Source organism: Anguilla anguilla, chromosome 9 (genome assembly GCF_013347855.1).
Source record: "Anguilla anguilla isolate fAngAng1 chromosome 9, fAngAng1.pri, whole genome shotgun sequence".
Classification (NCBI taxonomy): Eukaryota; Metazoa; Chordata; class Actinopteri; order Anguilliformes; family Anguillidae; genus Anguilla; species Anguilla anguilla.
In genome coordinates, this window is record NC_049209.1 from 12482820 (window position 1) to 12507226 (window position 24407).

The 24407-nt window shown below is 36.0% G+C and overlaps 1 long non-coding RNA gene across 1 annotated transcript in view; it reads right to left on the reverse strand.

Moving 5' to 3' along the window:
* Positions 1-2784: 2784 nt before the first annotated feature.
* Positions 2785-24407, reverse strand: part of LOC118235289 — a 69459-nt gene continuing 47836 nt past the window's right edge. Inside the window, exon 3 of the long non-coding RNA XR_004766826.1 lies at positions 2785-3344. This is a non-coding gene — a long non-coding RNA (uncharacterized LOC118235289). The remainder of the gene's footprint in view (positions 3345-24407) is intronic.

Below are 24407 nucleotides of genomic sequence, written 5' to 3' on the forward strand. Positions count from 1 at the left end.
CCCATTGTTAAATCAGTCTTCTAGAACCCCATAAATATAAACGATTTGAGATCCAGTCCCTAAAGAGCAAATTGCCTTGAAATGAGATGATGGTCCTAATGCAAACTTGTATTTTGAGCCCATTTAAAATGTCCTTCCTTATAATGTCGACAATATCCCATAATGGTAAAGTTGGAGTTCTTCGTTTAATTCATCAATTCATTCATAATGTTCTTTAATTTATCTTAGTTTTATTCTGAAGTGAGAGGAATATTTAAATTTAATTGACTGTATTGAATGCATTCAAATTAATGCACTGATTAATACTGTATCAGTGATTCTAACTCAATTATATGTTATATAGGCCTATGTGTATGATTAAATTACTTTTTATTAGTACTATTTATGAGCTTCCTGGTTTCTCTTTTTTGTTTAAGTTCTAAATAATCATTTATCTCGTTTAATTGTTATTAACTCAATACCAGACAAGGTTCAATTTAATAAATAATCTTACTAATTTTATTGTTGCCATAATTTTATTGAGTAGATATGGTGTATATTTTTTTTTTTTACAGCGTAGTGTCAATTCACATTGTATGTTTTCTGGAGAAAAATTTCACATCATTAATAAATGATCACATCCAGATTTTCACAGACAGATGAAAGCAGTTTATTTACTCACCCTGAGACTGGTGATTGCCTATTAACTTTTTATTAATGGTGAAAGAGGTGGCTGGAGATGGAGAAGGTAAAAGTAGATAACCCTGTGTGAGGTAAATGTTTTGTGCAGGAAACTGAAATCCCTAAAACCAATATCTAAACCTGTCTAGATGAGCATGCATTGAAGATGCAAAAATAGTGATGCAAGACTACTAATGTTGTTAACATATGGGCATGTGCAGAGTTCAAAATTAAAATGGGGGATGCTAAGGGAGATTTTACCAGTATTTATTTATTTATTTATTTATTTTTATTTTTTATAAGCTTGAGTCCATTCCCTGATATTCCCCATAGTTAGTTTCAATGTGGGGGACATTAAATCATTAATTCATACCGCTCTTTATGTGGAGGGGTGGCATAGTGGTACAGTAGGTAGCACTGTTGCCCCACAGCAAGAAGGTCCTTGGTTTGAATACCAACTTGGGCCTTTCTGTGCGGAGTTTGCACTACGTGTCCGCGTGGGTTTCTTCCGGGTATTGCAGTTTCCTCCCACAGTTCAAAGACATGCAGGCAGGCTATACATTACCCATAGATATGAGTGTGTGCATGAATGGTGAGTGAATGTTGTGTGTGCCCTGTGATAGATTGGCGACCTGTCAGGTGTGTTCCTGCCTCTTGCCCAATGCACGGTGAGATAGGTTCCAGCACCCCCCGCAACCCTGACCAGGATAAGCGGGTATAAATAATGGATGGATGGTGGATGGATCTTCTACACCCTCCAAAATGGGGACACTGCAACAAGGATGTTAATTGGATACATTTTTATAAACCTCATCAGTTACCCAAGTTCACTTCCTTGTACCCCCCCCCCCCCCCCCCCCCCCCCGGAGGATTGTCAACAAATGAGGGCATGCATTCATGGATTGCAATTGTGATTTCTATGTGAAACGCTCCAAAAAGAGCGAAATAATCATATTGCATCTCACAGGTTTCAAAATACTTATAACTTTGAGATGTGGCTTATTTGGCAATGTAACTAGTAATGTCACTACCTTTTAATCTGACGGCCCTTTTCCTGAATATTTTGTTTCTGTCTCTGTGCAGAGCATTGTATTATTGTGTGCTGTACTGGAAATCAATTCTGGGACTGAGGAGAGCGATTTTTTTTTCTTTGTACTTCTGACAAATTTTGAAATTATTACTTGATTTATATGCAGTTGTTTCTCATTATACACGCATTCGGTGAAAAAATATTTGAAGAATAAAACTTTTGGCTCATTGTGCATGTGGTAAAACCTGAGGTGGAAAAATACAATGTTTTTGCAATAGTCCCCTAGGCAACCCGCTCTATTGTTCAAGTGCCTATGAGCAATATATGAATTATTTAAGTGTTTTAAAATGTAAAAAACTCGTGGGATAATACCTCAGTAAAAAAAGTGTGATGTTAGTGGTATCGTAGTGACACTACAAAAGTAGGTCCTATCCAGACAGGCTTAACCTAGTGAGCTGCTGGCCTATTTTAGTAAGGGCCCATGCAGGTTTGTTTTCAGACAGTCAGCTATGGCTGTAAAATCTCTGCTGCAGCAGAATGGTGAATGAATGCGGCAGACAGGAATTTGGTTCATTGTCGTGTCCCAGCGCATGTTGTAGACAACATTAGCTTCAGTACAAGTTTCAGTCTGTTTCCCTCTTTTTGATCTCCATCTTGTCCAGTTATTCCAGTGCAGTATAATAACCCACATATATATATATTTTAATTATATGGAACCCACAGCACAGGAGATCTACAGAGTTATGTGCATGTGTGGTGCAGATACCAAAATTTGGGGGACAAGGGGTACAAATAGATTGCTTGGCCAGAAATGTTTTTTGCGGTTTGAACTATTAAGATTGATTAATCAAAAATCTCAAATAGTCAAGGTTTCAGGTGCAAAAAACAATGAATACAATTTGAAAAATGCTTTGTTTAGTGACATCAGCCTGTTGTTTTCTAATTTTATAATAGCACAGTAAATATTCACAAGAGTGCTCTCACACATAATGAATACATCATTTTATTAAAAATGACATTCATGAGGTAGATTCAATAAAAATTAAAATGGTGTGTTATGACATTAAGTGCCAAATTCCTGACTAAATGGGGGGCAGGGGAGGGGAGGGGGGGTATTCTTAAACGTTGCTCATGAAAATTGTCATTTGGTAGGGTGTCGTAAGATTACATCACAAAAAATGATTATTTCCCCACATCACCATTAAAGTTATGATAATGTTACCTAGCCAAGGCAGCGCTGTAAAACTTGCGCTAGCCTCTTTAGACATTAACAGAGGTATTACATTTGAGAATTTCACTCAATCATAATCAACCACTTCTGACAAACTGTGGTAGACTACATCTAAATGTGGAATAGAAACTGCTTGCCAAAACATTCAATAATCATTTTGAAGAGATGCATTTTACAAGAAATAAATTATAGAGGGAAAAGAGAGGGACATTTTAACACTATACTATAAATATGAAATGCATTCCTGAAAGCTTAACCTATTCCGTAGTGTATACTGGAGTACTAAGTCTAGCAATGTTTATTATAAATCAACATTAAATAAGCCTGAATACTTACCAGAACCAGTAACCAGAGGAAAAGTAGTGCTGGAAGTAGAAGAGCCAACATTTGCGACACTCCTGAGGGGACAGGCCATTGCTCACCCTGCTGGCAAGATGAGTGAATTTATTTGTATTTCATGGAGCTTATTTTCTCTTTCTGTAGATGACATACAGCACAATTCTCCTGACTTGGTCATTTTTAGAAAGCTCTCTGGTGTAGTCTCATGACATTCTGAAAGTGGAATTTTTACTTTTCATAATGACAACAAACTTGTGGCTCCCAAGAGGCTCAGTCAGTAAAAGCACTTTGCAGAAGACTGAGCCTTACAGTCACAGATTCAAACCTACACAAGGTTCAAAGTTCTTAGCTGACCAAATAGTAGTAGTAATAATAATAATAATAATAATAATAATAATAATAGCTGCAAGCAGAAATACACAGGGTCCAAGCACACACAGCCAATATTATGCCACTTAGAGGAAAATGGCTAATACCATTACCAAAATGGCGGGAATCCAAGATGGTGGTGACAAGTAAGGTACAGGTATTTGTTCCAGATGAGGAAATACATCACTCCAGCAAGTTTTAAATGTCAGTGTTTTAAATAACAGTGATTTATTTTTCATGAATTTATGAATTTAAAAAATATATATTTAGCTCTATAATGCCACCATGTCATTTAATTGGGTCAATACTTTACGGTTGGGCAGGGGGCAGTTAGTGCTAATATAGCTACCCAATTTCATCAATTTATGCCAAAACATTTGTGAGTTATTATCATTTTTGTGATAAGCCATGCCAACATCAATTTTTATTGACTTATTGCTGCCAAGTTTTTTGGAGCATCAGCTTTCTTTATAGAACTTTATTGGAGGATCATGTCCTCAACAAACTGGTGTTTGTTGTTCCAAGTGCCATGTTGATAAGTCACACGGTCTAGGAGAAGACGTTTTTAAAGGTTCTTAAGAAAATCCCTGGAAAGAAGAAAGTTCAAGAATTATAGACCAAAACATAAAAGTGGTTGCAACAACACCACCTATGGGCCAATTCAATGACATGAGTTCAATAACATGAGTAGCAGATGACAAAGGTATTCATGGTTCCACGTTTGGTAGCTCTAGGTCTCACGGTTTAGGAGCAACAAGCCTTGAGAAGAAGAAATAATAAATCTTTAAAATAATTTCCTCTCCTCAATGTTTCAGAATTTCTTTTAAAAGGATGTATTTATATGTAATGTTTGGGACAAAGACTTTTTTTTTCTAGATTTGACATGAAACAATTCACATGTGGTTTTAATGCAGATTGGTATTTTTATACATTTTGGTTTCATCATGCAGACATTACAGCACTTTTTATACATAGCCCCCCAATTTCAGGACACCATAATGTTTGGGACAAATGGCTTCACAGCTGTTTCTGATTAGTCAAGTGTGTTCAGTTGCTTCTTTACTGCAAGTATAAGAGAGCTTTATCTAGTTTTGATTCTAGGCTTTTGATTGACTTTGGAGTCTGTTATTAGCACTTGTCAGCGTAAGGACCAGAACTTTGCCATTGAAAGTAAAGAGGCTACTATGAGGCAGATAAATGAAAAATAAATAAATAAATACAAAAACAGTCAGAGACATACGCCTTAGGCTTACCAAAATCAACTGCTTGGAACAGCATTAAGAAGAAAGAGAGCACCGGTGAGCTCACAAATCACAAACGGCCAAGGAAGACCTCTCTACAGTTGATGACCAGAGAATTATCTCCATAATGAAAAAAGCCCTCAAACACCTGTCCTATTCATTCTTCTACTGTTATCAGCAGCTACATCATCAGGGAAGACAAGTGAGGAAGTACCTGTGGCAGCCATACATTCCCAAACCATAACAGCCCCACCACCATGTTTCACAGATAGAAAGTATAAAAAGCGCTGTTATTTTTATATGGTGAAACCAAAATGTATTAAAATACCTTTTAATCCTTTTAATAAAATGTGCACTTTTTTTTACAAATCTAAAATTATTCATTTCATAGTGTAACCATTGGTGTTCCATTGGCCTATTTATCTGGGCATATGTATGCTAATTTATAGAGAAAAAGAGAGACAGACAAAGAAAGTGTGTTCAGCAGTGGTGGGGTGGTGGTGCTGGGATTCAGCAGAATATAATGACTCCACAACCCAAAAGGTAATCTACCTCCCATTCAAATGTAAAAGCAGTGAGATGAAGCATCCAAAAACCACATTTTTCTGCCCTGCTTTTTTGACTTGAAAATAGAAAAGGTCATTTAGCACCCATATTTCCCACCAGTGGCACAAGGAAAATTGGATTTTGCATATATAAAATACAGCCATTTTCTTTTCTCACTTATGAATTTAAACAACACCAAAACATGCACCACTCTGTCAGTGTCGTTCCTGTCATCTGGTACATTATGCAAGAGATCATATCTGTTTTAAACTGCATGAGTATTAACCGAGGGGTTACACTATATGGACATCTTTAAGCCCATCAAAGAAGATTAGTCTTTACATGCAGGAGGTGGAACCATTTTTTCCCACAAATTCTAAAAAAAAAAAAAAAAAAATTTAAAATAAAATAAAATTTAAACAAAATAAAAATAAATAAATGCAACAAATATTCACTTCTGTGAATACCATTATTTTATATTTATTTATTTATTTATTTATTTATTTATTACAGTCCCTATATAGCAACATGAAAATAAGTTTGTACATTTGTATGTCATAAGTTATCTGATACAAGAACCCCTTATGGTATTGATAAGTAGTCCTGGCTGTAGTTATATTGTCGGTACAGTTGTGTTTTTGGTTTGTGTTTGGTGTGTGTGTGTTTGTGTGTATTTAAAAAAATCTACAAAAATCTTGATCACAAAAAATAACATTATTTTTAAAATCTAGATCACACATTTGTATGGCCATTGTGTGCCATTTACCAGTACTCATATCTAAGTATTAGCTTCAACAGTAAAATAAATAATGTATAGGTTGTCAATAATATCTAAATGACACGGGGTTTCATCATAACTTATTAAAATTCTGCTATAATACAGTATTGTCCATTTATTTATTATTTGTAGGCCTAAAGCTCTCCAGCGTACTTTATTAAAGTTCTCATGAAAGTCATGGGCTGTCTTTTTGCCATCAGAATAATTTTTATTATTATTGACAGAAGTTAAAAAAAAAACAATGACCCTTCCCCATTTGATGCCTGCTTACTGCATATATTTTAACAGGAAATGTGAGCCGATATTTTCCCTCCTGTCTGTAGATTTAAAGTATCACTAACTATGGGCATCAATAGAAATCAACAAATAATTGATGAAAGTAAAGATTTTCCACCTTATTGGAAGCAGGAATAGATTAGCATGGAGACCCTTGGAAGCACTGCGAGTCTCCCTGAACTGCAAGGGGTAGAGCGGAGCTGAAAGGAAGCCGTCCTCCACATGAGTAGGAGGCTATTAGGGGAATAGCTCATTTTAAGAGCCCTGCGTTCCCCTGTGTCAATGGCAGCGATCCCCTGATTCTTCTACTCCTCATTCTCTCTCTCTCTCTTTCTCCTTTAACTGTGTTTGGGACCTTTTTTCCGCACAGCCAAGAATCACGTGAGATTTTATTGAGTCCGACAAGATCGCAACATCATTCGAAGTACTGAGAAATGAGTGCTTTGACGGAAGTAACGGTCTGACTTGTTTTACGGCACACAGGGCAATTCTGGATTTCCATCTACTGAGGGCAGACTTTTAAGGCCTTCATTTTGTCACTGTCCAGTGAGTACTATACATGCAGAGGTGTTTATGAGGATTGATAAAACATTTTCTGATACAGTCAGCCTCCATTAAGTCTATTAGAAATTAAACGTACAATTAAAGTTATGTTTTTATTTATTTATTTTATTTTATTTTATTTTTTTAGTTTTACTTTGTCTAAATATTGTACATGATTATAATCATGATTACACAACCCTGCAGAATTCATATGAATAATAAAATAAATATTTATGCCAAACCGAACTAAAAATAGCAACGGGATGTATTTTGTATATTAGCCTATATGCAAAAATGACCAACACAGATTTGAAACAGCCTTTGTTTGCTTTCCAAATGTTGTACAGCTGTTTGCAATTTTAAAATATGGCACTTTTACTTACATTACTTTCTTGTCTGATTAAATGAACATTTCCCTACCTATATTTTTTGATTAATGTTCTATTACATTTTTACTCCCAGTATCCAGATGCATGCAAAATTATGTGTTCATTAATTAAACACTGTTGTGTATAGTGCATATCATTATACTGATACTGTTTCCAAGAAATAAAAAAAATGTTTTTTCAGAATTATAAATTACTTTAAGCTGTCTAGTTTGCTTTCTTCAAAATTATATATTTTGTTTCTTGTATTGTTTCATTTATTGCTAAATTAAAAATAGATAGACTCTAGCTTAAGCTTATGATTATGATTTATAATTATTCTACGTATTTATAAAGATGTGTAATTTAGTTGCAAGTATTTAAATATTTTGAATGCATATTTAATAATACAAAATATGAATGTATTTTCATAAAATCTATAAGTAATGAAAATAACCATTTAAAATTTACAAAATATACATTTTTTATTATTAATGCGCTGTTGCTAAATATGCCACACCTTGTTTACCATTCGCATTATTTTAAGAAACCATGTTAATGTTAGATTTTCAAAAGTAGAGTTAATGACATTACAGTATTAAAATCACTTGACCTATACTATGTATGTAAAAAATACTCTGTGAACCATGTACTAAACAAAAAAATGGCAAATTGTTAAAAAATAAATAATTATATGTATGGACATATACGTTAATAAAAACAAAATAATAAAAAATATATATATTTTTTAATATACAAAGAATATTTTATTACAAAACCTTAATGAGAATTAACATATGATAATGCATAGCTTAACTCTCCTATACCTTCTATAATCAATTCTCTTCAGGAACAGAAGAATTTGCTAATGATGTGTTGTGCCATAGCAAAGACATGCTTAATGGTTCACAGACATTTTATCCTAATGCCTATGCTGAATAAGGTATGTGTATACCTGCTTATTAGTTTAAGCATGGGGGGAAATGGGCTGTAATAGATCGACAGCTCAGTTTTGGGAAATGGAGATACAGCTGGGACCACATCTACCCCTAGTGGTGAAAGGTTAACATTACAACCTCAGTGTCATACAGCACATATTCACAAGGTTACCAAAAATGTGTAAATATAGTCATTACATGAACCGAACATTAGCCAAATTCCATCATATTATAAAACTATTGATTATAAAACACCATCAGCTGGCCACTTCCCAGCCTGGATAAACTTTAGTACTAAATGTGTTTATTAATAGAATGATTTGTCAATGCTAAGTGAGCTGTACTGATTTCTGTACATTTCTGTACTAATAAATATATACACTCAAGGACATGAAGAACAAAAAATAAATCAAACATATACACATTGATATAATATAGTATAACAAAATGTGCTGGCAGGGCAGTGCAGTCCAGTAAAGAAAAGAAAATGTCAAAAGCACTTTAGCAAATATATTATTGAAAATAGTGTTATTGGCTGTGAGTGAAAATGACTCACAATGTGCAATGAAGTATTAAAAATGTATTATTTATAACTGTTATTATTAGGCAGCCAGGTATCCCTATCAGTTAATTATCCAATGTAGCGGTAATTAAGTTAATTAATTAGCAACTTTGTATTATTCTTCTAGCAGTCACCTTGGAACAGTTCTGGCAAAGAGCCATGAAGGGGACTGAGTGAACTTATCTGTAAGCTTCATAAAATTTGATCTTTTTGGGGGGAAGCCACTCCAGACGTTCAAAATACCATCTAAATTGTTTACAGGCCATTCTGTTGGGAGAAACAAGACAATATCTAAATTCCTTGTCTTTCCACCTTCCTGGCTAGGGTAAAAAAAAAACACCATTCTATTTGGATGCCTTTTACCTTAATTTTTTTACTTTCATGGATATATGTGAGTATTTGCCATGTTTCATATCAAAATAAAGTTTTATATTGCTTTGTTCTGCCTTTTGTGCATTAGCATGTATACAATTACAATGTGTGCTTATTCATTCGTGGTTTTGTTTTAACTTGGTAATCTGCCATTGCAGATTTTATCTGTCTGGTGAGGAAACCATAGACAACCTCTGTGGGTACAACATTTATTAACAACATATTGTACATGAACATCCAAGGACAAGGGTGTTTGCTTTCAGAAAATTGGATTCATAACTCTGGTTTTATTTATCTGGATTAATCTACTTGCTGGGTGGTTTTAAGCCTACACTTGTGGGATAAATATTTATATGATATAAAAATGGTTTATTCTTGTTTCAAATCTTAGTCAACCATCTGTACATTGAAAACCTAAACTGTGGCCTTGCCATGCTAACCCTCTGCACATCTGAAGAATGTGTTCTATCTATACACATTAGGATCCTATGACAATTTTACTGTGCTATGTAGTATATGAATAAATAATTTAGGACCTCAAGGTTATAATTATATACTGTAGCAAACTGAATGAATCGAATGAATGAATCAATTGAAGTAAATGTTGATTGAATCCAGGCCCAAGCACCTTCCGTTAGAATGTTGTTGTGCTGTAGCACTCTCCATGTCATGTGAACACAGATCATACACAATAAACTATTTTAAACTATTTACTCTGTTGTTTATCCGACCTTGTTTGTCTGCTGTGTTTGTTGTTGCAACACTTTCTACTGCTGCCGTTTACCCTAATTTTTATCTTGATTTTAGTTTTGTCCTTAGGTCTTAAATGTTTTTGTTTTTTTTAAATATCCTTCAATCACCCTGTTTCTTTCTGTCTTTTTATGTACAGAACACTGAGTTGCACCCGCTGTCGGAAATGTGCTTTACAAATAAAGTTTGATTGATTGATAAATAAGGCATGGCTCTATCATTTTCAGAGGATCCATTTGTTATCCAGTGACAGAGTTTGACCAATACAGGCAGGATAAATCAGCGATCTCTTAAGTGTGCTGATGGACATCCTTTTCGACCAGTGAATGATCAGTGATAAACTTAATCCTTTCAGAAACAAGCCATTCATTGGACAAAACACACAATTTTTCTCTAATGTCTTGGGTCACGTCGCTGCTCCTGGGCCCGCAATTAAATAATAATTTATATGGTTCTCAGTGTGGGGTTACCAACTTATGGTAAAACCTCTTCTGTCCTGCTAAATTGCCATGCAACTTAACTGGCAACCTAAACAGAAATCAGTGACTACAGAGCAGATTCTTTCCAATGGAATAGTTTTAATTTAGTACTGCCATCAGAAACTATTACATATTTCATGATAAATGTAAGATTTAAATGGATGTTTTTTAATGTAAATCTCAGAAAGCTCTTTATCATCTGAAAATGGAAAACCTCTAGATAACATTTCAGTCTTCAATTAAACACAACTAATCTTAAGAAGTATGAATTTGAGGTCATGCATAATTATTTTACAGAAAGTCACTGGCATGAAATGGTGGCTAATAAATCCCTAGATTGTGAATTATGTGCCATTGTGTCTGATTATATATTACTAATCTCACTTTTTAGGTTTATAATATAATATAATATAATATAATATAATATAATATAATATAATATAATGTGCAATTTTTTTTTTAAAAAGCACCACCAGAAATCATCATCATCAGCATAAAATAAGAACATTGTGTGTTTTAGCTGAACCAGGGGGAAAGACTGAGTTATCATCTAAGTTAGTATGTCAGAGAGTTTGCTGTGTCCCTTAAAAAGGCATGACAAGTGTCATCCCATATGAAAATTACAAACAGACTTATTGGGATGCGCGTGCATTTGGAATGGACTAGGTTCAGCGACAGAAAAGAAACAGCTTCTCATAACAAAGACTGGTTTGGACTTTTTTAGTTTTGAATATTATAGAGGCTGACACTCCGAGATTCTTTGGGTCTGGAACATGAGCCACTTAAAATGTTAGAAAAGGCAAGTGCATACACAAAAAACACAAAGGCATGTGAAGCAGACTGTAAACTAAAGTTTGTTTGTGGATGAAACAGACACAGAGCCTAACTGTTTTCACAATGCGCTCTTATAAGAATCTCAGAGTGTCAGATGTGAAAAGGTACTCAAAATAAATTAATAAACGTGTGTGTGTGTGTGTGTGTGTGTGTGTGTGTGGTAGTCTTTGTGAGGTTGCTTGCACCACAATGAGAAGTAGGACATGGAGCGAATATTATGGAGAGTAGAGTTTCTAATGGTACATGAACCATCTGTTTTGCCATGTGCATTTCAATGACGATTTACTTGTTTCACAATTTTCCTCAGAGTAATTTCAAGTCATGTCCAAGTCAATCAGTTTTTGCAGATATCAGAAATGTATAGGCTTCTGTTTTAAACCAATAACCTTAAAGTTATTGGTAACAGGTCTGGATTGACAGATGACAAAACAGAACTTTTCTGGTAAAGAAAATAGAGCAATTTCTTATGTTGCTGGAGCAAAGCCAGCACATTAAGCTAAAGTCTCAATTTAAGAATTTATTCAAACAATCTCATTTTCCCTTATTTGCATAATGGTATTTTCTTACACAAGATTTTAGGAATGTTGTGGCTGAAAATTCAAATATGAAAAAGTCTCTTTTTTCACATCTAAACAGCAGTAAGTTCTTTGATGAACTGTTGGGACCTTATCTATTCATTGTTTCTAAATGTTTGTTTCCAAGAGAACTGAAATTTAGCTATTTTTCGCACACATATTCTGACGGTGTACAATTCTTGAGTTTTGAAGGGAGGAAAAAAGAGCTATGCTAACCACAAAAGATGTGTGCAACTGCAAAGCAAGGAAAACCCCATTTACTGTGGTTGTGTCATGGATGCCAAAACTAACAAAGCCACTTGCAACCCCTGAAGCGAGAATCTCACACTAAGACAATTCATAGGCTAATATGGTGAAACAGAATCATGAAGGTTGAAAAATCTTTCTTTAAACACTCAATAAAGTTTGAATTTTGTAGCATTATTACAGTTCTCTTTGTAGTCTTCCTTTGTTCACAATAGGTTAAAACAGGCAAACTCTCATGCATATCCTTTTTTAAAAATTGTTAATCTCGGAACTACAAACCCTGAGACACGGTGAAATCTGGAAGCCATTTACATTGCATTTTAGAGTTCAGAACGCCATGCCCACTTAATTTCCTTTGAGGAAACACAACCCCGGGGTATAATTAGACCTGCATTACATACACAATCCCATATTGTTTATTCAATACAAATTAAAACACAGCTCTCAAAAGTATATAGCCAAGAAGATAAAGGAAGTCTGACTGGATTCATTATGTTGCGGTATGTCTTCTCAAATCTGCTGTCCCTTAGCACAACATCACAGGGAACGTTTGATAGCAAATAGAGCAAAATGAGACTGGGAAAAAACATGTCAAGTTAAACACAAAAAAACTCAAAGCACAGCTTGCCTTGTGGAAATATTACCAGGGTAAATATTGACTTGAGGAGTGCATCTCTGGGCAAATTGAGCATATTAACAACTTCTGTGGCTCTTGGTACCAGGGGACACGGGTATTCCCATGAAGCTAAGCAGACTGGACAATGCTCACATACTGTATGTCACCCATCACTTCGGTTCGTTACGCGGATAAAGAAATAGCCTCATAGTTTAATTTTAAAATGGCTCCAATCATCCAAACCCAAGAATTGTGGTTTGTTATATATGGAATTTCAGAGTGTTTTTGAACACTGTAACTAAACAATCCCACTTATAGAACTCTGAACAAAAACTGAGTGATCTATTATTTTATTGTAGTAATACAGAATCTTTGCAGAATGATGCATTTAACCATTAATCATTGTATAACAAAGAACTCCAAAAATAAATATATGAATGCAGTGAAATAAGAACACTTTATTAAATAGTATTATTTGCATTTGCATTATTTTGTATTTAAATGAAGTCCTGAAAAATTAAATGCCAACTATTTGTAAGAAACATTATTTTCTTGTGAAGCCAGTAATTATTTCTATAGTTTACCTGTCATTAATAAATGTCATCCCACCTTTCTCTCTTTTTTTTTTTTGGTTCATTGTGATTTTGAGCTCTATTTTACAGCCGGCGCATGGGTTATTGTGAGTTGTTACGCTGGCAAAAAATTGTATTTTTGTCATGGACTTTGGCTCGCCTGAGCTGTTTGGTCATTCCCTGACTCGCTGTGTGCCAAAGTGGGGGTGTGTCAGTCAAGATCGAGAACCAGACTGCAATTTTGGTGCCGCTCATTGCAATATTCCAGTCCATCTGGTGTGTGATTTGTGCCCTCACCACCCACCTGCTCAGACCAGGTCTACGGAATAAATCATTTCCCAGCATAGGGTGGATAATTTTGGGGCTTCCCCATTCAAGGTGAGCATGAACACAGTCTATTCGAAAGACATCATTGGTTTTCGTGGATAATTTGACTTTCATATAAATCCCAGAAGCAGCAACAATGCACACTTTGCATTTATGGTAAATGGTAAATGGACTGCATTTATATAGTGCTTTTATTCAAAGCGCTTTACAATTGATGCCTCTCATTTGCCAGAGCAGTTAGGGGTTAGGGGTTAGGTGTCTTGCTCAAGGACACTTCGACACGCCCAGGGCGGGGTTTGAACCGGCAACCCTCCGACTGCCAGACAATCGGTCTTACCTCTTGAGCTATGTTGCCCCTTTATTGTTCATTTTCTTTTTTATATATTTTAATTCCATTCTTTATTCTTAGTTATATCAGTTCTTTTACTGCATTGTGGTCCACGGGTTACTGTATTTTGTTATTTTTCTTACACTCATTTTTAATTTGTAATGAGAATGACAATAAACACAACTTCAACAATCTCTTCATTTTAATTCACTCTACTTAAAATGATTAAAATGATAGCTACAATGCTTGCACAAATTATGTATAGACTGCATTCATAAACAGTTTGACGATTAATGGAATATTTTGCAACAATTTCCCTTTGTGGCTTAATAAATTTAATAAACATAATATCAACATAAAGCAACAATGTAGAAATAGCATTTGAGTCAAACAAGTAATAATCATTATACATTCCTTTATGTATTAGGTCATATCAACATAACTGAGCTGTATAACATATCTTACAGGTGGGAATTATATAATCAGCTGGAACATACATTGCTTTGTCTGGTATATTTATACAGTGCAAAGAACAAAAATATATATTTTTTGGATTGTATTCTTTATTTCAAATTACTGATGGTCACAGAATATCATTACAAATCAGTAGAATTGTGACAATTTTCAATTTTTACTGAATTACTCAGAAGTAGTGTGATCAAAAGCAATGGAATTTCACTACATAGAGTGTATTTGACTGTGACAATAAGTCACATTAAATGGGGATCATTGGCATTGTATGACCTTCCCTGGTTTTATTTTGTTGAATAAAACTTCAAGATACCGTTGTCATTATTTATTAGTTATAGCAAAGCACGTTTAAGCTATTTAGCTACCAGTTTAATAGTGCCTCCCACAAAATAACATCTTGTGAGAAAAATCTTATGTATATCCTTAACCTCATCTTCCATTATAGTTGTAGACTACAGAAATTGGCAGTATGCCCTGCAGAATATGCAGGCTCTTAAAGGTAATGAAAAGAGATTGGACTGGCAATTAATGAGTCCAGTTGCACCACACCCACAGATAATATATTCAGTATAATCCAGCCCATGTTCCAGGTGTGCCGTGCACTTTTAGCTGTACACTCTTTGCCTCTGGTCATGAAAATACAAACATACATTAGCCACGCCCAGGGCGCCCACACGCCGTGTCATTGACTGTGCCCATGCGCTTAGTTAATTTCACATGGGAAAACAACAGCGCGGTTCCGAGTACAATTCTTAAATGTCTTTAGAGGTTGAAAGTACAGTTGTGCTAACATATGATATGCAGGAAACAAACACAGTTTTAAGGCTGAACCAAATTTGCCATGTTCTTGCAGTAATCGTGCATGTGTTATTCTGGTGTAATTGAGTATTAATGGTGTCAATAAATGTGCAATGTCTTTTAATGAAGCCAAGCACTCCATTAGGCGCTAAACACATCGTAAACATAATAACAAAAAATACCAATTAATTGCTCCCTTTTTCAATGTTTTTTTTTTTTTACAAATGAGTCAAAAGGGTGACATGACGCCTTTTACCTTACATTTTAGCATGTATGTATAATAAATAGCACATGACTGAAACAGAGGTACTTTCCACATGAATGTTGTGCCCTGATGTCAGCAAAAGACAGCCTTCCTGTCTGCATGAGTGAAAAGTGAAAACTTGAACGCAAGAACTTGGACTTTCTGAAACAAGGCATAGAGAGAGTGACAAAGAGAGAGATAGAGAGAGAGAGAGCCTGGGGTTTTGTACTACAAAATTATTTTGCATTATCTTCCCACTTAAAAATGTGTATCAATTAACATAATATTTTAAAGATAAGGAACAACATGATAAAAATGTCAAGTTTGCTTTGATTTCTATTGCTTCATAAGCGACATACAGTAACAATTCATACACCTCTGTAAGTGCATTGCAATTTTCCTAAGTCAATTGTGATGGAGTGCATTTGGTCATTTGGCCTACCCCTGAGCTCCGCTTAGCAAAGGCACTATATAAGGTCCGCAGATGACAGGTGTCTCTAATTATTCCCAGTAGCCCTGCCTCTAGCGAGGGTTAGCCTGTACAGTTGCTACACTACTCCCTGTTTCGGCAAATGTTCATGCACAGTCTTCAAGGGAATACTTGAACTGATTAAGTTGCCATATGCTAATGGTTCAAAGCAATCAGATTCCTCAATCTATTTGAGTTAATCTATTTCCATGTTTTTACAGTGTGCTGGGATCTTTGAACTAGCAGGAGGGCCTGTTCTGCTGGTCGTTGGATACTAGGTCTGGGCAGCATGGGTTACTGCTTGGGATTTTAAGGTCGTCGTAGAAGTCGTTGCTGCTCGAGGTCATTGGATTGAGGCAAGGTGACCATTGTTGCAAGGTGAACTGTCAAGTGTACTTGACAAATTACAGGAGTAACAAAACTCCTGTAATTTGTCAAGTACTGTTGTCAACACATTCAGAAAGGTAGCAGAGTGATAGAAAAGGCTCCACTTATTCTCACTGTTTTATTTTTATTTTTATAGGACCTATAGGATGCGTGTCATCATTGTATATCATTGTATATCATGGTATATCATGGTTGCATTCATTGTTGAACATTTTTTTTTACACTTTTCCCTTCCAAAAAAAGGACAGTTTCTCCATTTTTGTTGATTTTTCTCCATTTTTGTTGATTTTAAGCATTTTTTGATAAGGAATATGAGCATGTCTGGGTGCTCTGGGATAATTCTGGTGTGCAGTCTGCTAAAGGTGAGCACAGACAGCACTGATTTTCCAGGAATGGACAACTAGCATTTCACAAAAGCTGCCCGTCGAGGGAACCGTGACTCATTTAACTTTCCACCAGTCAAGGGGATTGGTGTCTAATGATGGAGAAACGTCTTTCTAATCTGAAATCTAATCACCAGGGTATGTTGTTCATTGAAATGGTATATTGAATGGTATGTTGAAATGTAACTACTTAATCAATACCATTAATCGATCAACATTCTTAGTAGCGTTTAACAGTTAAGAAATTAAGTGTTAACATCCCTGTAAGGGACACTGTCCGATTGGCTGGGACTCACGGCTGCAAAACTCTGACCTGTGACAGAAGATTTTGAGTAAGCCTGAGGTCAAGATATTGGTTTTGGTGAGAAATCCCAATTTATTGGGATTTAAATTGGGAGTCCCAATAGATGGGACTCCCAATTTAGACATTTTAATGGAGAGTATTCCTGAAATAACGCATGTAAATTTACACTCCAAGAAAACAATACAGGATAAAAAAGTACTGGCAAACCCAAGTCAAATGTTGTATATTCGGGAAGTCACTAAAGCACAGTGAGCTTTCAAATATGTATATATGCCAAATGTATTTCTCACAGCAGAAAAATGTGTGATGTTTATTATACAGGCAAGCCTTTCATGTAAAAGCTGGATATGTGTGCAATAATCTTGACAGTACTTACTTCAGAAAGCCTGCATATCATTTAGGACTAGCTCATACCTTGCAATCTTGGTATAATTCATTTATAACAACTCTGAATGTCTACCTTACATGACTGTACTAGCCATCTCAGCTGGATTTGTATGTTTGGTCCTTCCTAACTGCATACTTATACAGATATTTATTTATTTAGTCTTTTTTTTTTATTTATTTGTGAAGCAAAATAAGAGTCAACAAAGGACAGAGGAGGTGGTTTCTCTTTATAGTGAAGTGCTTTCTTAGTAGAAAAAAAGGATTCTGGAATTTAAAACAAATGTTTATTTTTCAAGTTAAACTACCATTTTTTCACACCAGGTATTAGTTGTGTGATCTTAGCGCAGCACTTCATATATATGACCCGTCTGTGTTCGTAGGTGAAGAAAAAGGTTAATGTCAGTTTTCCCAGACACCAGTGTATTAAAAAAAGGCATCCGGAATGTTGGCCAAAGCTGACCCAAAACGTTTGAGGCTGATGGTAGTAATTACGATATCCGTGTCACGTGAGTCTCTTTCTCAGTGAAACCCGACAAAACCGTGAGCAAAATGTTAAAGAGAAAGAGTGAGGGGAGGACATATGGAGTCAGCCCTCCCAGAAGAAAGAGAGCGCAGAACAGATGTGACTCCCGAGTTGTAAGGGTCACTTAGGCACAAAGTCTGCGGGGAGAAAAAAATGCATTTGAACTCGGCCCAAGGAAAAATTATTGCACCCATTTATCACCAGATTCAATCTGGCCCTGAGGGGCAATACTGGAAATCGTTCCTGCATGAAGGTTGATAAAAGGTCAAGGAGGAAGAAAAAAAAAACATTTTTAAAGCACCATGACCTGGGAGTCACAATGAGTATAATGATAAACTTGGACAAATTATTATTATTAGTTTTTGTGTATTTTGTAGTTTATTAATTATTAATTTTTTGTTCATTCAACAGCTGATTTTTCATTGAATGTCCATTCAAACTACAATGGAATGGCCATGATTACTATTAATAATGTCTTCTTCAGAGGTCTGTCTGCTGCAAATGATATATTAACGAGATTATTTATATGAATATATATAAGCTGTTTTACAAATAAGGAGGAATGGTTTCATGCGGATAAGGTTTTTATAGCATGGCAAACATGTGGTAATACTGCAGTGCATTGTATTACTGACTGATTAATGAATATACCCTCAGTGCGTTGTTTTTTACACAGAAGAATGAACCGTCTTATGGTACACATAAAGTGGAGTTCAGTGTCAGAAATGTAAAGTGCTTATATTAAATGTTGGTTTTTCACTGGAGATTTAGTTGTAGGGAGGTGAGTTGTGAGGGGTGCAGGGTAGTCTTGCGGTCAGCTACAAGCCGAATGTGATGAGTCCCTGCTTCTCGCTGCAAGGAGCTTAGCACAGAGACACAGTGCTCTCATTTGGTTAAAGGTATACTATATAGGATTTGGTGGCCTTTCTAGACTATGTGTTTGTAATCAAATATGTCTCCTGAACCCCACCCACACTTCCGTTGAGGACACACCCACAGGCGCAACAAGAAAAAGTCAAGCGAAGAGGTGAGATGGTCAAAGATATTGAAAACAGCATTTTTACCAACATGAATGATTCCACATCGATGGTAACAGTAATTAGGCAGTGTTAGAATGACCTTTACACTGAATGCAGCGTGTAGGAACATTGTACGGTAGCTACTCCGTAGTGCAGCTATTTTGTGTTTTTCCTTGTTCGGTATTTAGCTATTCTGGACATTAAGGCTACCCTTACACCGCAGGTCTTGATGCCCAGTTCTGACTTTTTTAAACAGTTCCAACTTATAAGAACATTGCACAGGACACAAAATCAACTGATAGATGACATTTTTGGAATTTGAAGAATTAAGTATCATTAAGTAACAGTAATTAAGTAACATCAAAAATGGAAAAATTGTTTAAAGAAATGTGTGTGCTGCTCTTGCTAGAATTGCTATTGCTCTTATTTTTTTATCATTGTTTCCTTTAAAGTATTTACTTACAATTTATATAGCCCCCAATCAGCTCACATGTTTACTGTTAAACCCCTGGTATGTCCTAGAGAAGGATTCTGTAAACCAAGTCATATCAAATAAATCAGCCGAATGCCCTTCTTTGAGGGCATGTTCACAACCGTTTGATTAGGTTATTTTTGGCCTTTGTAACCAAGAAGGAATTCAAACCACTGAATCAAGGTGTTTCCAGGAATGCCTGAATTCCAACCGGACTTCCTAAATTAATAGAGGGGGTACCGTTTCCATTAAGGGGAATCATTGTCCAGTTTCGGAACAGACAGTGATATGATTCAGTCTGGATGATTATCCTGGCTACAGCCTGCCTGGAGGTTATTCATGTCCCAAATAGATATGTTCCTCTTCAAATAGAGCACAATGTTTTAATCAGAACCTTATGGTCTGGTAGTTATTGAGTGTCTCCATATCTTCTGATCAAGGAAGCTGTTTAAAAGGATTAGGATCATTACAAGATCTTTGAAAAACAGCCTAAAATTCAGTTAAACAACTAATATGGAGCATTTAAATAGATCCCTATTAATGTCTCAAAAAAAATTAACATTAAATAAAAGCCATCCCATAGATTCAGCAATTGTGAAGCTGAATCTATGACAGCTCAGTATATTATTGTGTTTAAACCTGGCATGTACTCCATCCATGCAACCATATATATACCCACTTATTCCTGCTCAGGGTCATGGGAGGTTCTGGAGCCTATCCCAGCATGCATTGTGCAAGAGGCAGGAATACACCCTGTACAGGGCACACACCATTCACTCACACGCTCATACCTAGGGGCAATTTAGACTCTCTAATTAATCTAAACTGCATGTCTTTGGACTGTGGCAGGAAATCAAAGTACCCAGAAGAAACCCACGTGGAAACAAGGTAACATTGCTACCCACTGCACCACCGTGCCACCCTCCACATGTATTGACTGCAGTATATGTAAAATACAAGTAATCAACATAATGTTAATCATATCTTCCTGTGTAAAATACCCTTAAATATAAGCTGAGAATGTGCACTTTAACCACAAGTGAATTTCTTGATTAATCAGGTTGTAAAAAAAATGTTACATTGTGGTTACAATGTTACATGTGAGCTAAGACATATTCCAAAGCAAACTTCTAGTCATGATTTCATTCATAGCATGTTGTGTATGCAGTGAGGAATTGACTGAATTGAAGCAAGGAATTTAATTAAATGAAATGATGCAATCAGGACTATGAACAATGTGTATGTGTTTGTCTGAGTATAGCTTTCAGACTAACAAAGAGAACACTGTGGCATGAGCTGACCTCCTCGACTTTCCCTGCTCGTAAAAAAAAAAAAAAAAAAAGAAAAAGATTTCCTGTTTTCATAACCTCCCCAGTTAGGAGGAAAATGACTGCAAAGCAGGTTCCGTTGCCCATGCAACAGTTGTAATGAAAATTGTTTCTGTGGTAACTTTTTCAAACATACATATCCATGGATGCAAATGCATTTCTCTGTCATTGATTCTTATGGCCTGCAGACCTCGACAAAGGGTTGAATGTGAAATGTATGGTTCTAAATTTAGTTCTATATGTTTCTTGTATAACCCTGTTTTTTCTATAGTACTCTACCATACATCTATGACATCATAGCCCACAGACCACAATGTTCTCCAAGTTTATTAAAGCCAGGGTTGTCTCTGTCGGCATCTGTAATCAAATTGCAAATGTCATCTACGTGGGATTTCTGTGTGTACACTAAATTTATGGGTAGACCTCGGAACATTGCTTAAGCAAAGCATATAATTATAACCTAAAGAACAAAGTACTGACTTCAATTGTCCAAAAGCATTGTACACTCACCCCCAGAGGCATAGTGTGTTGAAAAAGAGAACTGCACTACATGGAGACAGCTTAATTAGTTAAATCAAGAATCAAATAAACCTTTTTCTGTTTGCATTATTTCAGGCTCCAGTAGAAGTATAGTGGGTCCGTGTTCGACCTGTAGCGTTTATGGTAAATTGCTTGCATTCAGCAAAGTGGTCATCACCCTGATAAAGAGTTATTACAGGGCTTCCAAGAAAATAAAAATTTTAGCTGCACTTGTTTCTCCTGGGTACCTTCAAAGTACAATGCTGAATTAGTGCAGTGATGTGGATCTATTGGTCTGACATTTGTATTTTTTGATCATAATATTTACACAGCCGTTGTTCAGTAGGCCTATCAATGTTATTTTGGCTAACAAAGTTAATGGCAACCAGAGTGAGATGTTTGTACATGAGTTGGGAGAGCTTGAGCCCACCAATTTATTATATAATTTGTGGTGAGTAGCTCAGCGGACCTGGTTTTAAAACTAACCATTTAATTTGAACTAACCCTTTAAGAAATGCATGTGGATTATGGTTATTCTTATCTGAAATGTTACAGTATGATCAGTTTGAATTTCAAATAGTCAAAATAAAATAGACAAAATATTTCTTGCATCTGTGTTATGTGTTTATACAATCATATATGCGGTGCATTCGTCACCACATTAGCACAATGCCCTAGCGTTTCAGTTAAAACGTGGTCTGGGGTGGTGCAGACGCATTATTGAACACCAATCTTGCTGAGCGCCAGATATTTCTGTTGACACACCACCTATTGCGGCTCCCATCCCATGCTGACACAAATGGGTTTACTGGAGACCAGGAAATCATCAAACCTGTTGCAGGTGCAAAATACTCTGCGCAAGCTGAAACTAGCAATTCCACTACTGTCCATGTACGTTTGCACTTGCATTGTCACAAAAATAGAGCCCCCAGTGATCAATCATATTTTAGAAAGTATTCATGAGAAACGGATAATGACCATTTCTAGCTAATCCAGCATGGACCGTCCTTCTAGAATTTATGAACTGATAAACATGTTTAAGTGTTTCTTTGATCCTTAAAACAAAGAAAATGAGAGATATCCATAAAAGTAGCACTAAACTGAAAGGAGTTAGGAATTGTACACGGTGCCCAAGAGAAAGATAGCTTGTGTCCTCGTGTGTCCCTAGGAAGTGAAACGCTGATGGGGTCCTCACTGTGATATAATGGCCTTCCCTATGGGGGTGGTCCCAAGTGACAGATTTCTTTCACCTAAAGCCCACACATACTTCCTTTTCCTCATGTTCTTTCAACCCACTGGGACTGCAGTTCAAACCGACAGTTTTAAACAGGCATCCATCTGGACATCCGTGCATCTTGGCAAACACTGAGACCCACAGACATCTGGTTCAATCTATGTGGCTGCTTGGTCATTTTATCCCCTTCTACATCTTAAGTGCTGTTTATAAGGATGTTCAGTTTGAGACTCTTCTACAGCTGGGGGAGAATTGGCAGTGATGGTTAATTAAAAAGCCTGCTGATTTCAGCTTTTAACCACTACTCATGTTTTTTTTTATTTTATTTTTGTGGCATATGTCTTTTCAGCACATGTTGAACCTGCAAAGTGTCTGTGATTATACTCATTCTGCTGTTTGACTTTCTTACACTCTTTTTTTACATGACCCTGCAGAGAAATATTTCAGACAGCTGCCTGGATGCAACAGTGTCTTATTTTATTTAACTGGAAAACACACTGTGCTCTGTATGTCATATTGATGTTTGTATGTCACAAGATACTGTTTTACTATGCAACACATTGTGAAACCCTGTGTATATGTATGTATGTACGACATTGGTTTTGCAACTCTGAAAAGTTTGAATGTTATATCATAATACACTAAAATGACACCAAATGTAATCCTTTTAGAGTTACATTGTAATAGTCTTCCATGGCTACCTAACTGTGACTCTGATTGTGTCGACTAAGAACATTCATAACATGCCATGCATTTTACACAGGGAATTTAAAAGCCTGGAACGTGTATGTTTCGGTCCGGTACATGGAGATTCGGTCCAGTACGTACCAGTCACATGGGAACCAGTGCCATAGCGGTACCAGATTTCAGTACTCACACTTCTGCTAACATACCTAACGAACCTTATTGTATTTATGTTCTATGCTGAAATTTACATCAGTGAACTCACACACACACACAAAAAAAAGAAAATTGACTACATATTATAAAATTACCAGTATAGAACATATATACAGAGCCTTTTTTCTATTACTGTTAGAAACATCAAAACAAAATATGATTGTATTTCAAGAAGCTTCAGAGTCAGTGTTTTGCCAAGCAATGTAATGTGGGTATACTAACTACAAACAGAGGTGGAAGGCGTATGTAAGAAAGGAAGACGACATCCCCTGCTAAAATCCAGGGTTCTGACTGAGCTATGAGACACTTGCAACGCCAAGCTCCTTGGAAAAAACACTAGCCATGAGAATTTTTGCAGTATGCACCAGATTGAGGTAAAATCGCACCTTTCTCAAGCCACTGAATCTACAAGCATATACAGAAATGCGTATGCCAAATGTTCATTTTAAGGAGAAAAAATGACTAATTACTGTGTGGGGTCAAATGAAGACTGTTTTAATTACATACAACAAAGGACTAAGTAAACTTAATCAAAACGATTTTCTCACTGGGTTGAGAACATCAGCATTTTACCTGTGATTAAATTGAAATTCTGCAGAGCTCCAGGCCTAATGCATACATCGAGATGATTATACAATTTGGTTGGTATGTGGAACATTTGTCTTCAATTAGAGAAATTTAGGATGGGAGGGAAAGAATTCAGAACCATCAGAAGGTCTAGATGCAGGACCTGGAGAAGCATGAGGGACGAAAGTAGATGGCCAGCGGAATAGAATTATGAATGCTTCTCATGGGTATATTTGTGACAGAGATGCTCTCAAATAAGTCTTTCATTGGCAGGCATTACAACACAATCTTAACTCATGAAATGGTTTCCAAATTTTGTTGGCTTGGTGACAACCCCTCAAACACTCTAGCTTTCCACAGGCTTCCTCATGTGTACATGAACTGCACTATTCATAGGGCAGAGGGAGAAAGGGTACGGTTTTGAG